At 46.8% G+C, this 11762-nt stretch overlaps 1 long non-coding RNA gene across 1 annotated transcript; it reads right to left on the reverse strand.

Annotated features, from left to right (window-relative positions):
- Window positions 1–287: 287 nt before the first annotated feature.
- On the reverse strand, window positions 288–11389 carry LOC145340099 (uncharacterized). Its single transcript, XR_013886207.1, has 2 exons — window positions 11056–11389; window positions 288–2368 (listed from the first exon to the last, which is right to left on the reverse strand). It is a non-coding gene; the product is annotated as an uncharacterized LOC145340099 (long non-coding RNA).
- Between the last annotated feature and the right edge of the window lie 373 nt (window positions 11390–11762).

The following is an 11762-nucleotide window of genomic DNA, read 5'->3' on the forward strand; positions in this document are numbered from 1 at the left end:
GTAATGTTCTATGTTCTAACCCTCCATCACATTTTGCCTTCCTCCATGCCTTCCCCTCACCCTTCCTCCCTCCGCCCCCTCATCCTTTTTCTGTCTCTATCTCTCTCTCTCTGCCCCTTATCTTCTCTGGTTCTGTTCTTGACCCCCCTCTCTCTGCCCCCTGACCTCCCAGGACACATCTCACAGACTTGTAACCCCTCTTGTTTTGAAGATTAGGTGATGATCCAATCAAAGGGTTTAAGTATTCAACATCAGAATGGCCTCCACAGTTCCCAGATGCAGAGCAGTGATTAGAACACAGACTTTAGTATACACATATATAAAAAATACAAACATCATTAACAAGTATAAACTAAATAGGACAACTTTTCAAAAGCTTTGCAGGAACAGAAAGTCTTAGATGTGGACATTCTCAAATCCTTAGCAGGGCAAGTAGAAATAAATTTGATTCAATTCTTTGAGGAGGTAACTAAGTGTGTAGACGAAGTCAGAGCAGTTGATGTCATATACATGGATTTTACTAAGGCGTTTGATAAGGTTCCCCATGGTAGGCTCATGAAGAAAGTAAGGAGGTGTGGGATAGAAAGAAATTTGGCCGATCGGATAAGCAACTGGCTATCTCATAGAAGACAGAGGGTGATGGTAGAGGGAAAATTTTCAGACTGGAAGCCAGTTACCAGCGGTGTACCACAGGGTGCTGGGTCCTCTGCTATTTGTGATTTTTATCAATGGCTTTGAAAAAGGGGCTGAAGGGTGGGTTAGTAAATTTGCTGATGACACCAAAATTGATGGAATAGTGGATGAGGTGGAGGGCTCTTGCAAAGAGACATTGATAGGATGCAGAGCTGGGCTGAAAAGTGGCAGATGCGAGGTGATTCATTTTGGTAGGACAAACTTGAATGCGGATTACAGGGTCAGCAGCAGGGTTCTGAGGAATGTGGAGGAACAGAGAGATCTTCGGGTTCATATCCGCAGATCTCTGAAGGTTGCCACTCAGATGGATAGAGCCGTGAAGAAGGTATTAGCATTTTATTAACAGGGGGTTTGAGTTTAAGAATCGTGGGGTTATACTGCAACTATATCAGACCTTGGTGAGACCACATTTGGAATATTGTGTTCATCTGTGGTCACCTCGCTATAAGAAGGATGTGGAAGCATCGGAGAGAGTGCAGAGGAGATTTACCAGGATGCTGCCTGGTTTGGAGGGTAGGTCTTATGAGGAAAGGTTGAGGGAGCTGGGGCTTTTCTCTTTAGAGAGGAGGAGGATGAGAGGCGACTTAATAGAGGTTTATAAGATGATGAGGGGGATAGAGTGCACATTCAGAGACTGTTTCCTCGCGTGGATGTAGCTGTTACTAGGGGGCATAACTATAAGGTTCAAGGTGGGAGATATAGGAGGGATGGCCGGGGTTGATTCTTTACTCAGAGAGCGGTTGGCGTGTGGAATAGACTGCCTGCTGTGATAGTGGAGTCGGACACTTTAGGAAGTTTCAAACGGTTATTGGATAGGCACATGGAGAACAACAGAATGATAGGGAGTGGCATAGCTTGATCTTGGGTCTGGACATAGCTCGGCACAACATCGAGGGCTGAAGAGCCTGTACTGTGCTGTACTGTTCTATGTTCTAGATAGACTCTCTAAATCAAAGATTCTTTGCTTTAGTGGATTACATTCTCATTCAAAAAGCACGAAGGTTGGGTGGCACATTGCAAGTCGCCATGTCATTCAATTGCAACATTAGCACACCAAGGGATCTGTTCAGTTTCTGCATTTTCAAATGATGATTAATTGGTCCAGTTACCATCTGCTTCCTTGTTGCAGTCCACTGCCATTCATAGGCTCGTGGGTTGGGTGCACAAGAGTTCAAATAATGGCAATCGAAAACCTAGCACCACCCTACCACAGAAGTGTCTGCCCTGCGAGCAGTCTAAGACCAGGACCACGTGCAGAGTTTTCATCATTCCCCCACACACAGTCATTTGTTCGATAATTATCAAACTGTGGACTTCCTATGCATGACGTGATGTCCTTGTACAGACTCCAAGGTCGGTTAGTGAGAATGCTGACCTTCGATCCCCCCCTCTCCTTTGTTTTGGATCTGGCTCCAGGTGTCAGAAGTCCAAGAAGAAAAGAAAACCAGTCTTTTATCTGTCTCCTCTGCAGAGAGCTGGTGGTGGAGGGAGGTGTGAGGGATTCAGAATCTGGCTTTCAGCCTGGTGAGTGTTGGTGACTTTTCAGAACTTTCCGTCTCTCAGACGGGCAGCTTCACGGCCGGGCACTTTTGCATACAGGTAAGAAGGACGAGGAACAGCAGGAAACTCGCGACACTCAAGATTATAACACACCGGGACCTGGTCTCCTGTCGATCTGTGGGGAGGGTGGTGGAGAGACAGAGATTGGTGAGGGGGTTGGGAGGAGGAAGGCCAGTGCATTCAGTCAAACCCACGGCAGTGGTGATCAGGAAGCCCATCAACGCCTCTACTTTCTCAGAAGACTAAGGAAATTCGGCATGTCAGCTATGACTCTCATCAACTTACATCAACCATAGAAAGCATTCTTTCTGACTGTCTCACAGCTTGGTATGCCTCCTGCTCTGCCCAAGATCGCAAGGAATTAAAAAAGAATGGAGCCCAATCCATCATGCAAACTAACCTCCCATCCATCGACTCTGTCTATACTTTCCAATGCCTCAGCAAAGCAGCCAGCATAATTAAGGACCCCATGCATCCCGGACTTTCTCTCTTCCATCGGGAAAAACATACAAAAGTCTGAGGTCACGAACAGACTTCTTCCCTGCTGCCATCAGTCTTTTGAATGAAGCTACCTTGCATTAAGTTGATCCTTTTCTACACCCTAGCTATGACTATTACTCTACATACTGCATCCTCTCCTTTCCTTCTCTATGAACGGTGTGCTTTGTCTGTATATTACACAAGAAGCAATACTTTTAACTCTATACCAAAACATGTGAGAATAATAAATCAGGAACTGAAGGACTGAGGGGTGTTCCTCAGCATGAGGAGTTCCATAGTTTGGGTGGATATGTGTAGTGGCATACCACAGGGATCAGCACTCAAAACTCCAGCTGTACACAATATATCAATGATTTAATTATGGGAACTAACCATAATGTTTCCACATTCACAGATGATACAAAGCTTGACAGGAATCTGTGTTGTGAGGAAATTGTAAAGCGGAGGACTTGGATAGACTTTGTGAATCGGCAAGAACATGACAGACGGAATATAATGTGGAAAAATGTGAGCTCATCCACATTGGTAGAAGGAACAGATGTGCAGAGTATTTCCTAGATGGTAATAAATTAGAAAGTGTAGATGTACAAAGAGATCGGAGTGTCCTTGTCCATGAGTCACTGAAGGCTAACATATAGATGCAGCAAGCCATTAGGATGACTAATGGAATGTTAGCCTTAATCGCAAGGGGATTGAGTACAGGAGTAGTGAGAGCTTGCTTCAATTGTATAGGAACTTGTGTAGATCACAGCTGGAGTACCGGGTACAGCTTTGGTCCCCTTACCTCAGAAAGGATATTATTGCCATAGAGAGGGGTGCAATGATGGTTCACCAGACCTGTTCCAGGGAGACAGGGCTGTCTTATGAAGGGAAGTTGGGAAAACTGGTCCTGTATTCTCTGATATTTCAAATAATGAGAGGTGACCTCACCGAATCCTACAAAATACTTCAAGGAATAAACAGGGTTGATGCAGGTAAGATGTTTCCTTGGTTGGGTTCCTAGAACCAGGGGACACAATTTCAAAATATGGACTAAGTTAAGACTAAGATGAGAATTTTTTTTCGACAGAGGGTTATGAATCTTTCCCCAGAGGGCTGTGGAAGCTCGGGTACTGAGTAAGTTTAAGGCAGGGATTGATAGATTTCTGATTAACAATGAAATAAAGGATTATGGGGCAGTGTGTGTAAAAAACATTGAAGTGTCCAATCAGCCATGATCATATTGAACGGTGGAACAGGCTCAATGGGCTGAATGGCCTACTCCTGTTTCTATGTGAATGAGGGTGAGATGTGGAGTCCCACATATTCAATGTTAGGTGAGGAGGGATCCCACAGTTTGGGATTGGGTGAGGGGGGTCCCACAGTTTGGGATTGGGTGAGGGGGGTCCCACAGTTTGGGATTGGGTGAGGGGGGTCCCACAGTTTGGGATTGGGTGAGGGGGATCCCACAGTTTGGGATTGGGTGAGGGGGATCCCACAGTTTGGGATTGGGTGAGGGGGGGTCCCACAGTTTGGGATTGGGTGAGGGGGGGATCCTCAGTTTGGGATTGGGTGAGGGGGGGTCCCACAGTTTGGGATTGGGTGAGGGGGGTCCCACAGTTTGGGATTGGGTGAGGGGGGGATCCTCAGTTTGGGATTGGGTGAGGGGGGGGTCCCACAGTCTGGGATTGGGTGAGGGGGGGGGTCCCACAGTTTGGGATTGGGTGAGGGGGGGTTCCCACAGTTTGGGATTGGGTGAGGGGGTCCTACAGTCTGGGATTGGGTGAGGGGGGGGGGGGGTCCTACAGTTTGGGATTGGGTGAGGGGGGGGTCCCATAGTTTGGGATTGGTTGGGGGTCGTGTCCCACAGTTTGAGGTAGGAGGGGGAATGCTCATGATGAGCTCTCCCAGTTTGCTCTGTCAGTTTAAAACCCAAATTACAGCCTCAGTGATATCATTCGCCTGGCGACTGGAAGTGCTTTTTGCCTCCTAACTCACAGCCCCCTCTGGAGCCAATGCCGATGGCCACTTGCCTCCTTTAACAGTACAGAGATGATAACTTTGGAGGTTCTGAGTTTTAACTTGGCCCCAAAATGCTTAAACTCTCTTTTACAATATTCTAACCAAGTCGTGAACCACAATGACTGAATCCTCTCTCCGCTCTCCCCCCCACCCCCCTTCCATACCAAATTCCTCTGCATCCGCGAGGAGATGTCCTTTACCCTTCTGACAGCAGGCAGAAAACACCACCTTAGGAGATGCTGGTTCCTGCCACAGAGGACTGTATCCTCCTGGATATGCTTTCAACCAACACCAGCCCCCCACCTCACCATAGTCAACCCTCTCATCCATCATAGCTAACCCATTCGTAGAACAGAAGGAGGCCACTCAGGCAGCACAGTGGTTAGCACTGCTGTCTCACAGTGCCAGGGACCTGGGTTCAATTCCAGACTTGGGCGATTGTGTAGAGTTTGCACATTCTCCCCGTGTCCGTGTGGGTTTCCTCCGGGTTAAAAGGAAGGGGAACTCAGGAGGTGTTAGGATTCAAAATGAAGGTACAAAAACTAGCATAAAGGCACTTTATCTGAATGCTCGTAGCATTGGAAACAAGGTAAATGAGTTGACGGCACAAATCTTTGCAGATGAGTATGATTTGGTGGCCATTACATGGTTGCAGGATGGTCACGACTGGGAGTTAAATATTCAGGCGTTTCAGACTGTTTGGAAGGACAGACAAGAAGGTAAGAGAGGTGGTGTAGCTCTGATATTTAAGGATGACATCAGTGAGAGATGATATAGGTTCAATGGGAAAAGAGGTTGAATCCATTTGGATGGAAATTACAAATAGGAGGAAAAGTCAGTGATAGATGTGGTCTATAGGCCACCAAATAATGACATCATGGTGGGGTGAGAAACAAAGAAATAAATGATGTGTGTAAAACTGGTACAACAATTCTTATGGGGGATTTTAATCTACATATCAATTGGTCAATCCAGATTAGTCAAGGCAGCCTTGAGAAGGAGTTCAATAGCCTCAATAGCTTTGTTGACCAGTATGTAATGCAACCTAAGAGGGAGGAAGCTATTTTAGAGCTGGTCTTGTGTAATGAGACAGGGATAATTAATGATCTTACAGTTAGGGATCCTCTTGGAAGAAGCGATCACAGTATGGTTGAATTTAAATACAGATGGAGCATGAGAAAGTAAAATCCAATACCAGTGTCTTGTGCTTAAACAAAGGAGACTACAAAGGGATGAGGGAGGAGTTGGCTCAGGTAGATTGGGAGCAAAAAATTTATGGTGGGACAACTGAGGAACAGTGAGGATTTTCATAGCGATCATTCATGGCACTCAGCAAAAGTAGATACCAGTGATAAGGAAGGACTGTAGAAAAAGAGACGATCAGCCATGGATATTCAAGGAAATAAAAGAGATATCAAATTGAAAGAAAATATATTCAAAGTGGAGGATTGGAAAATCTTTAAAGGTCAACAGAAAGCCATGAAAAAAGTGATAAAAGATGGATTATGAGAGTAAACTAGCTCAGAATATAAAAACAGATAGCAAAATTTTCTACAAATATATAGAACGAAAAAGAGTGGCTAAAGTAAACATTGTCCTTTAGAGGATGAGAAGAGGGAGGTAATAACTGGAAATGAGGAAATGGCTGAGGCATTGAACAGGTATTTTGTGTCAGTCTTCACAGTGGAAGACACAAATACATGACAATAATGGATGACAAGAAGGCTATGGCAGGTGAGAACCTAGAAACTATCATTATCACTAAAGAGGTAGTGTTGGGCAAATAGACAAGTCTTCTGGTCCTGATGGAATGCATCCTAGGATACTTAAAGAAATGGTGGGGGAAATAGCAGATACACTAGTGGTAATTTAGCAAAATTCACTGGACTCTGGGTTGGTTCCTGCAGATTGGAAAACAGCAAATGTGACACCACTGTTTAAAAAAGGAGGTAGACAAAAGGTGGGCAACTATAGACCGGTTAGCTTAACTTCTGTAGCAGGGAAAATGCTTGAATTTATCATCAAGGAAGAAATAAGATACCTGGAGATGAATTGTCCCATTGGTCAGATTCAACATGGGTTCATGAAGGGCAGGTCATGTTTGACTAATTTGATGGAATTCTTTGAGAATATTACATGTGCAGTGGATAATGGGAAACCTGTGGATGTGGTGTATCTGGACTTCCAGAAAGCATTTGACAAGGTGCTGCACCAAAGGCTGCTGCGTAAGATAAAGATGTTATGAGTAATATATTAGTATGGATAGAGAATTGACTAACTAACAGAAAGCAAAGAGTCATGGTAAATGGGTGTTTTTCTGGTTGTCAATCAGTGACTAGTGGTGTGCCTCAGGGATCAGTGTTGGCAATTGTTTACGATTTATATCGATGATTTGGAGTTGGGGACCAAGTGTCAAAATCGCAGATGACACTAAGATGAGTGGTAGAGTAAAATGTGCAGAGGACGCTGAAAGCCTGCAAAGATATAGATAACCTAAGTGTATGGGCAGGGGTCTGGCAGATGGAGTACAATGTTGGTAAATGTGAGGTCATCCATTTTAGTAGGAATAACAGCAAAATGGATTATTATTTAGATGGTAAAAAATTGCAGCGTGCTGCTGTGCAGGGGGACCTGGGTGTCCTTGTGTAAGTATCACAAAAAGTTGGTTTGCAGGTTGCAGCAGGTAATTAAGGCAAATGGAATTTTGTCCTTCATTGCTAGAGGGATGGAGTTTAAAAACAGTGAGATTATATTGCAGTTGTATAAGGTGCTGGGTGAGGCCACACCTGGAGTACTGTGTACAGTTTTGGTCTCCTTACTTGAGAAAGGATATACTGCCACTGGAGGGGGTACAGAGCAGATTCACTAGGTTGATTCCGGAGTTGAGAAGGTTGGTTTATGAGGAGACACTGAGTAAACTGGGGCTATACTCACTGTAATTCAGAAGAATGAGGGGAGATCTTACAGAAACTTATAAGATTATGAAGACAATAGATAAGATAGAAGCAGGAAAGTTGTTTCCACTGGCGGGTAAAACTAGAACTAAAGGGCATGGCCTCAAAATAAGGGGGAGCAGATTTAGGATTGAGTTGGGGAGAAACTTCTCCATCCAAAGGTTGTGAATCTCTGGAATTCCTGCCCAATGAAGCAGTTGAAGCTACCTCATTAAATATTTTTAAGGCAAGGATCGATACATTTTTGAACTGTAAAGGAATTAAGGGCTTTGGTAAGCGGGCAGTAAGTGGAGGAGTCCATGAAGAGATTAGCCATGATTTTATTAAATGGCAGAGTAGGTGAGATGGCCTACTCCTGTTCCTAGTTCTTATGCTCCAGTTTCCTCCCACACTCCAAAAATGTGCAGGATAGGTGATTTGGCCATGCTCAAATGTCCCTTAGTATCGGGGGATTAGCAGGGTAAACAAATGGGGTTATGGGGATAGGGCCTGGGTGGGGATTGTTATCGGTGTAGATTCGATTGGCTGACTGGCCTCTTTCTGCACTAACGGGATTCTATAAATTCAACTCAATCCATGAATCCAGTCCATTGAGTCTGTACTGACTGTCCAATTGAGCACCTCACCCAGGTCCTATCCCCATAAAACTACCCTGCTAGTCTCCCTGACACTAAGGGGCAATTTTGCATGGCCAACCCACCTAACCCACACATCTTTGGACTGTGGGAGGAAACCGGAGCACCCAGAGGAAACCCACATAGACACGAGGAGAATGTACAAACTCCACACAGACAGTGACCCGAGGCCAGAATTGAACCCAGTCTCTGGCGCTGCCAGGCAGCAGTGCTAACCACTGTGTTAGCTTGGTCAACCTGCTCGTCCACCTTGTGGTTCTCCTCCACACCAGTAGCTGGCGCCTCATACCTGTTAGACGAATGAGGCTGATGCCTGCCTGGCCCACCACCGCATCCTCCTGTCCCAGACCATTGGCCAACTCTAATAGTTCCCTCTAGCCTGCGCTGCCCCGGAACAAAGTGTCCCTGTGATGTGTTTCCCAGATTCCCAGCTGTTCCAGTCACTGCGTACCAGCATTCCTTGGCTCAATTGATTACTGAGTTAGTTACTAATTAACAGGAGTAAAGCCAACTGGAAGGCAAAAGGACTCTCACCAGCTACAGAAAGCTGAAAGAATAAATCTCAGCAGCTCCCTACTCCGCTCTACACCAAGTCATTCAGTTGGCATAATGTTCCCAAAGTACTCCTACCTCACACCACTGAGATTGCAGGGGCTGACAAAGTTACAGAAATAGAGAGGGTTATGGGACTGGAGGTTACAGAGGCAAAGAGGGTTGTAGGGGCTGGAAGAGGTTACAGAGATAGGGAGGGTTTTAGGGGCTGCAGGAGGTTATAGAAATAGGGAGGGTTTATAGGGCTGGAGGGGGTTCTAGAGATAGGGAGTTTTGTAGGGCTGCAGGAGGTTACAGAGATAGGGTTGTAGGGACTGGAGGAGGGTACAGAGATAGGGAGGGTTGTAGGGGCTGGAGGAGGGTGCAGAGATAGGGAGACTTGTAGGGACTGGAGGAAGGTACAGAGATAGGGAGACTTGTAGGGACTGGAGGAGGATACAGAGATAGGGAGACTTGTAGGGACTGGAGGAGGGTACAGAGATAGGGAGGGTTGTAGGGGCTGGAGTAGGGTACAGAGATAGGGAGACTTGTAGGGACTGGAGGAGGGTACAGAGATAGGGAGGGTTGTAGGGGCTGGAGGAGGGTACAGAGATAGGGAGACTTGTAGGGACTGGAGGAGGGTACAGAGATAGGGAGACTTGTAGGGACTGGAGGAGGTTACAGAGATAGGGAGACTTGTAGGGACTGGAGGAGGGTACAGAGATAGGGAGACTTGTAGGGACTGGAGGAGGGTACAGAGATAGGGAGACTTGTAGGGACTGGAGGAGGGGACAGAGATAGGGAGACTTGTAGGGACTGGAGGAGGATACAGAGATAGGAGATTTGTAGGGACTGGAGGAGGATACAGAGATAGGGAGACTTGTAGGGACTGGAGGAGGATACAGAGATAGGGAGACTTGTAGGGACTGGAGGAGGATACAGAGATAGGAGGGTACAGAAGCTGCAGGAGGTGACAGAGATAGGGAGCGATGGCTGCGAAGAGACCCTTGGATTAGAAATCGATGATGTGAGTTGTAAAGAGGAGGTGTTGCCGAGTTGGATTCGAGTGGCAGGTCGGTGAGCACAGAGGGGCAGGTGATAGATCAATGGGATCCTGTTGGACATGGGATTAGCAGAATTTTGGATGAGGTGAAGATTTTCCCGAAGATGAATCGAGGGAGTCATAGAATCCTGACAGTGCGGAAGGAGACCATTCAGCCCATTGAGTCAGCACTGACCACAATCCCACCCAGGCCCTGTTACCGTAACCTCACACATTTACCCTGCTACCCCCCCAATCCCTGGCACAGTAAGAAGTCTCACAACACCAGGTTAAAGTCCAACAGGTTTATTTGGCAGCACTAGCTTTCGGAGCACTGCCCTTTCATCAGATGAGGGAGGACTTGTGTTCACAAACAGGGCATATACAGACACAAACTCAATTTACAAAATAATGGTTGGAATGTGAGTCTTTACAGGTAATCAAGTCTTAAAAGTACAGACAATGGAGAGAGGGCTAAGCACACACTCATATTGTCTGGACGTTTAAGACCTGATTACCTGTAAAGGCTCGCATTTCATTATCTTGTAAATTGAGTTTGTGTTTATATATGTCATGTTTGTGCACTGAAATCCCACCCACCTGATGAAGGGACAGTGCTCTGAAAGCTAGTGACTTGTGCTACCAAATAAACCTGTTGGATTTTAACCTAGTGTTGTGAGACTTCTTACTATGCTTACCCCAGTCTAATGCCGGCACCTCCACATTATGACTCTTCCTGGCACAAGGGTCAATTTAGCGTGGCCACTCAAGCTAACCCCAAATCTTTGGACTGTGGGAGGAAACCGGAGCACCCAGAGAAAACCCATGCAGATGCAGGGAGAACGTGCAAACTCTACACACTCAGTGACCCGACACTGGAATCGAATCCAGGTCCCCGGTGCTGAGAGGCAGAAGTGCTAAGTATTGTGTGCCACTTTCACTGTGCCGCTATGCCACCAGAGAGGAGGTTAGGTGAGAACCTTTGACTGTGAGAGGGGTCAAGGGGGTGGGTTTCAGCGGAGCAGGAGATGTGGGGGAGCTTCGAACTAGCAGAGTGGAGGAAACATGCAGAAGGAGGCTGGGCAATGGGCTTGATCGTGCCTCGGGAGGTGGTAGAGGGTGAAGGAAGATGGCTTACCTGTGACTTGCCTGCAGTCACTGCGGCACGAGGTGCCATTGTTTCTGCTCTCCTCGAGTCCACATTCCTGGCTGTTGACCACACTTTGGTTCAGCCTGGCATTGGTCACCGCGCACTCCAGCTGCCACTGCAAACCCTCCGGCACCTCCAGCCAGCTGTGCAGCTCATAGGTCCCGTCTTCAGTTTCTGCACAGCGACTCTTGCCCTCTCCGGGATACCTGCTCCCGTTCGCCCACTGCCACTGGAGCTGCGACCGCGGGTACCCCCCCTCAGAGCGGCAGCTCAGATTGACAAGTGGGGGGTCTGGAAAGCAGGAGAGTTCTGGCTTACTGTAAGGGGCTGGAGAGAGGGAGACAGGGTCATCATTACCAAGTCGCTTAAAGCAGGCCATTGAGACCATTGAGTTCTGTACAGCCATCGAATCAATTACCCCCTCCTCCCTCCCTCTGCTCTATCCCTGCAGCCCCACTATTTCATTCCCATCAAGTGCCCATCCAATTTCCTTCTGAAATCATTCACCATCTCTACTTTCACCATCTTCACAGACACCAAGTTCTGGCCTATCACTGCCAGCAGTGTAATAAAGTAATTTCTCACATCAACCAAGCGGATAGAGACAGGGAGACAGGGTCTGATAGAGACAGGGAGGGAGACAGAGTCTGATAGAGACAGGGAGAGAGAGAGTCTGATAGAGACAGGGAGGGAGA

Source organism: Carcharhinus amblyrhynchos, unplaced genomic scaffold (assembly GCF_965287045.1).
Source record: "Carcharhinus amblyrhynchos unplaced genomic scaffold, sCarAmb.v2.hapA scaffold_776, whole genome shotgun sequence".
Taxonomy (NCBI): Eukaryota; Metazoa; Chordata; class Chondrichthyes; order Carcharhiniformes; family Carcharhinidae; genus Carcharhinus; species Carcharhinus amblyrhynchos.